The following is a 6,550-nucleotide window of genomic DNA, read 5'->3' as shown; positions in this document are numbered from 1 at the left end:
AAGAAAACAGCGTGCCCAACAACATATGACCAATAAGCCTTAGGTATGTTTGATTGAAAAATAAGACTGCGTGTAACATTAAGTATATGACGATGTTTTCTTTCAACAATAGAATTTTGTTGAGGTGTCTCAACACAGCTGGTTTGATGATTAATACCATGAAGATTATAGAAACTTTCACATTTAAACTCTGGTCCATTATCAGATCTGATGTTCTTAATCATTTTATTAAATTGGTTCTTGATTTTAATCACAAAATTTTGTAATAAATCTCTTGTTTGTCCTTTGTTGTTCATTAGGAAAATCCACGTATGTCTAGTATAGTCATCTACAATTGTGAGGAAATATCTATGACCATGAACAGAAATAGTATTTAGAGGTCCCCATATGTCACAGTGTATAATTTCAAAACTTTCATTAGTAGCAGAAATACTCTTAGGGAAAGGTAACTTGTGTTGTTTGGCAAAATGGCAAGTATCACAAACAAAATTTTCATCAGCTTTGATATATGAAAAACTTTCACATATGTGCTTCATTGTTCTATGTCCTGGGTGTCCTAGTCTAAGATGCCACAGGTTATCATCAACATTCTTACAAGAGAAAACACCTTTTGTGTGACACCCGGGCACGGAGACGAGGGCGGGGAGTGACGCCGGTGCAAGAAGCATGGTGCAGGGGGCACAGACAAGGAGCGGCTCCTGGCAGCTTCGGGTGGAAGGGGTACATGGACGAATCGAACATACACCGGAATGAGAGGGATCTGGAGACTGTATAGGTATGGGACTATACGGTTGAAGGATAGCTTAAAGGAATTGATTTGGCTACTCATATCACCAAAAATGCATTTGCTTTTCGGTAGCCTGACTCATAAGAACTCCATGGTTAAGCGTGCTTGGCCTGGAGTAATTCTGGGATGGGTGACCTTCCGGGAAGTTTTCCTGGAAAGTGTGCGAGTGAGGACAAAGCACACTGGAAAGCCTGGTGGACAAGGAGCGGCTCCTGGCAGCTTCGGGTGGAAGGGGTACATGGACGAATCGAACATACACCGGAATGAGAGGGATCTGGAGACTGTATAGGTATGGGACTATACGGTTGAAGGATAGCTTAAAGGAATTGATTTGGCTACTCATATCACCAAAAATGCATTTGCTTTTCGGTAGCCTGACTCATAAGAACTCCATGGTTAAGCGTGCTTGGCCTGGAGTAATTCTGGGATGGGTGACCTTCCGGGAAGTTTTCCTGGAAAGTGTGCGAGTGAGGACAAAGCACACTGGAAAGCCTGCTGGTGATCTGTGGGGGCAGTCGATGGTCCCTGTGAGTTGCCGGGGCGTTACATTTTGAGGTATTGCTTTGAATAGGTTTAGGTAGAACTTGTAGGTAGTAGAGCCCATTCCATGATTTAGCATATCCAATCGTCCTCAAAGTATGATTTTCCTTGATCTGACAATGCTTAGAAGAGAAAGTTAGGCTGCAATTCATATCCTTGATAAGTCTTTGCACATATATCAAATTAAAGCAGAAATCTGGTATATAGAGAACATTGAAAATAGTAAAATCTTTGGCAAACTGTACAGTTCCAACATGTTCAGCAATTAGTATAGTGTTATTTGGTAGTTTTATAGAAATTGGTTTGATCTTGTAGAAGGTAATAAAATTGTTTTTACTGTGAGTAACATGGTCAGTAGCACCAGTATCAACAATCCAAGAAAATATACCTTGTTCATTCTCAGTTTCATTTCTTTGAACCTGATTGATGTTGTGTGTGGGGGTTTCATCTATTCTGTCTATCATTTTGAGGAGTTTGTGCATCTGTTCTGGTGTGAGAGAACTGAAATTGTTTCCATTGCTAGTTTTTTGAATTTTCTGGGTTTCTTCAGAGTCATTGCTGTTCTGGCAAGCATTTGCACTCGACCATTCATTTCTTTTGTCTTCCTTTTTGTACCAAGGAGGATATCCGTGTTTGGAATAACATTCATCTATGGTATGATTCATTTTGTTACAGTAAGAACATTGTTTCCCATAATTGGGATTTCTTCCCCTTCCTCTGCCTTGACCACGAAAATCAGTTCCCCTTCCTTGGTTCTCAGCACTTCTTCCTTGATTTTTCCAATTCTGGTCTGGTTTCCATTGACTATTTCTTCCTGCAACATTAGCTAGAGTTTTAGCCTCTGTAGAGATTTGTTTTTCTTGCCTTTCTTGTTGGATAATGAGAGAAAAGACACGGTTAACGTTGGGAAGAGGGTCCATCAAGAGTATCTGCATCTTGACAGTATTGTAAGAATCGTTTAAACCTTTCAGAAAGCATATTACATGTTCAGCTTCTCTGTATTTCAAAGAAATTTTGGATAAATCGCAGCTGCAAGGAGTGGCACAAGTGCAAGTGGGTATAGGCCTTAAAGACTCAAGTTCTTCCCACAATATTTTTAAATCTGTGAAAAATTGACTCACCCCCCTTTCACCTTGTCGAATGGAATGTATTTCTTGCAGTAAGTCAGAGATTTTGAAGTAATCTCCCTTAGAAAACCTTTCTTTGAGCTCATCCCATAGCTCTTTAGCCTCCTCAATGTAAATCACACTTTCGGCAATGTGGGGGGATAAAGTTTTCGTTATCCAGGATAAGATCATAACGTTGCATCTTTCCCAGGCGTCATAAGCAGGGTCACTTTCTTGAAGTCTTTTTATGGAACCATCAATAAACTTCAGTTTATTCTTTGACAGTAAGGCTCTCCTTAAGCTCCTACTCCAGGATGAGTAATTATTTTCGTTTAACACTTGAGTGATTAGAGTGAGCCCAGGATTTTCTCCTGGGTGCAAATAGTAGGGACTGGCTGGGTTAGTTGCTGGTTCAAATTGATCCATGGTGGAATAAAGAAACCACCAAGAGGGCCAAAGAAAAGTCAAGAACGATCAGAGGGATGAACGGAAGCAGAGCAGGCACTTAGATCTGCTCTGATACCATATTGAAACAAGCCCAGCACTGTGCACTTACAACATTGATGGCCCAATTCCTCTGCTGGCCCATGTGGCATATTAATCTGATAGTGGATTGCGTGCGTGGCATAATGCGGAAAGAGGGAAGATTGAAAGAGAGAGAAAAGCGATACAGAGAACGAGAGGCGATGGATGGAGAAGGGACCGGTGGCTCCCTCGACGGTGATCCGAGGCGGTGGTGGCCGGAGATCAAGAAGAAGAAAGTGTAGATCTGAAAAACGGTGAGTAACGTAAACTAATTCTTTCTTTATTCTGTTAATATTGTCAAAAACTGTATACAATGACATTAATTGAAAAAGGGGAAAGGAACCCTATATATATAGGGTTCCATGGAGGACAGATAACTGTTGAAAGACAGTTAAGAGAATCAACAGTGATTCTCAATAATTATATTCAAATAGATATGTCGTTCAAATTAAAGAACTAGGACATTAGATCAAAGTCATTCAACGTATATCTAAACAAATCATTCAATGAAACGACCAAAACACCAAATTAAAGTGCTTGATATATATATATATATATATATATATATATATATATTCCAAAATAAACTACTAACATGTTTAATAAAAAATGAAAGGATAATAATCTTCAAATTTTTTCTCTTTCACCTTTATATATTGTTCTACTTTCTCATTTATATTCAATGTGAGACTTGGACTCACACTTGAATTCCCAACACGCATAAGATTATTTGTTTTCAAAAGAGTTTATCATACATACGTTGATTTCATTAACACCAATTCATCAAACTAGCCGTTCGAAAAGAATTTTAACTTAGTCTGGAAAATATTTACCATTACAATTGATTTTATTATAATGGAATTTTATATCATACGTCGTCTGATAGAACATTAGATAAGGTCTTTAAAGGCATATAATATAGGACAAAAGCAAACTTGCCTAAGGATCCTTCGACTACACAAACACACATGTTAAAAAAAATTATGTAATATTAATTCATATTATTTAGAGTGTTTTTTATCATTAAAATCATTAGATGATTTTATAGATTGGGTAATTTGGGGTGGTTAATTAGATTATCTGATCTTAACGAGGTGATCTTCATACAACTTGCCAACATTATTATCTCATAAGAGTTGAAACACTTGCCCGTCAAGAGAGGAATCAGTTCTCGAACCAATTCTATGTGAATCATGCATGTGGGGAATCAATTCTGCTATGGATTAAACCGATTCTCATTGCTTTTAAAGTAGGGGCAATAACATTTCTGAAAATATCATTAGCTGAAACAATTGCTTCCATCTTATTAGTAATCTCTTTATCAACTTATTCCTTTTCTCCATCATAAAAACTTTCATCTAGTGCACCTCATTGTGTTTTTAAAGTTTTATTTTCTGTTTTCGTCATTTATTACAATTATTAACTTTATTTTTTCAAAATTATTCGTTAACATCCTTTTTAAAAATTAATTTAAACTAATCCAAAAATTATTTTATATTATTTTTAACAATAGTATAATTATTAAAATATTTTTTTATTTAACATGTTAATCAAATTATTCACAAACTTTATTTTTAAATTTATTGACTTTTACTTTCAAATTTTTTAAAAAAACAATATAAACTTTACTTTTAAATTTATTAAAAAATCTCTCTAAATTTATTTTTAAACAAAAAAACAATCTAAATATTACAATGTCACAAATTAATGTTGAAATAAATGAACGTTGGAAATCACTGTTTGGTTAACATTTGTCATAAAAAAGCATTCAACATGTAAGAGTTGAATTAAATAAGCTCAAATGAAAGGTTCACGAAGCATCTACCTTTAAAAGGATGGTACTAAAAATTTAACCGCATAGTTAACTGAACAAAGTCGATCTATAATCAATTGATATAATAAAAGCTTGTTCATCCAAGAAATTGATTTCACTTACAAAACCACAAGCTTAGGGGCATATGTAGCCACCTACCTTCGTGCAACTTAGAAATATAATCATATATTAATATGGTTGGCAAAGTACTTATCTATATTGGAATAACTCGAATAAACAATTAATAAAAAATGTGATATATTTTTCAATTATTTGTGTAATTAAATTTATGTTATTGATTATTTAAGCCTTTATTTTAGGAGGTCCAACACCATACAAATACATGACGAAATACTCATTTATTATTTTATATTTTAATATATATTTATTCTAATACAAAACTCTTTTTAATTTGACTATTTGTTCTGTATTATGATCTCTTCTTATTTCTTAACGGACAACTCAACTTTCATCTCTCAGAAAGATTAGCTCAATTTCTAAAGTTACTACACTTTTCAATTCATAGATACAACACTTCTTTCCAATAATATTATATTAAATTTAAGTTTTAAGTATATAATTGCATCTAAGCTTAATACTGAACGTAATGGTCTCTAACAGAAAGATGCAAATAAGCTAAAAAAGACAAAGACTATTTATTTCTTAACTAAACAATAATAAGATTCTATCGAGAAACTTATCGATAAATTGTCATAAGTTAAGTAGATATAAGATTTACTTATAATATATAATTAAGTGAAAATTTCATATTTTAAGTTGATTTTATAAAATTAAATATCTATTTTTTAATATATGATATCAAAATCATAAATTAAAATCTTTATAAAAAATATATATAAATAAAAATAGAATAAATTTTTAATAAATAAAATTATCATTAAAAATAACAATATCCTATGTCTAAATTAAAAATAAATATTTGAAACATTACACAAAATAATTTTCAAATATTTTAATTTATATAAATTAATTTTAACTAATAAATAGTTATTTTTAAATTTAAATATCAATACGATTGGATTGGATTTACATCCAATTTAATATAACTCAAATTTAATATTTTAAATTTTATATTTAATTATTTAATTTATTAAATTAATTCGATGTAGATTGTTTAAATTACAGGTTTATTTGATAGTTTTTCAAATTACAAAGTTATAATAATTATTTTGTTTAATAGATAATATAAATATAGTAAATTTTTAACTAAAAAATATTACATAAATAATCCATGAATATATATATATATATATATATATATATATATATATATATAAAAGGAAATTTTGTGTATACATTTGTTTTGGATGAGGAGTATAGAACTATTCCTTACTGGTTTTTCTGCGTTGCATTTGATTCCAGTTATTGTTATTATTAATTTTTTTTGTTTGATCTTTTAATCGAGCGGGATATACTTGTTAAAGACACTCTAATGCTTAAGTTAGTTAATGAATCCAATCGATTATCATAATACCGTATTAATTTCAAAATAAATGCAATCATCTACATTTTTACATTACCTCTATATTTATAGGTTTCAAAGTGGGCTTTTAATTAGGGTTGACCCAATTACGGTCAAAGAGTCCATAGATATGCTTTACTTTGCTAAACATGTTAGCTTTGTGAAGATGGTTTTATATTGGCCTTACCAACCGGTTAACTGGTGAAGGGGTTTGAGATGGTTCAATGTTGTGGGATAGTTGATCATTCGGGTACGTAGACCAGACGATTATATGGTGCACCATATAACTGTCCACG

The sequence above is a fragment of the Vigna angularis genome, chromosome 2 (genome assembly GCF_016808095.1).
Source record: "Vigna angularis cultivar LongXiaoDou No.4 chromosome 2, ASM1680809v1, whole genome shotgun sequence".
NCBI classification, from domain to species: Eukaryota; Viridiplantae; Streptophyta; class Magnoliopsida; order Fabales; family Fabaceae; genus Vigna; species Vigna angularis.
This window is presented reverse-complemented; position numbering follows the sequence as displayed.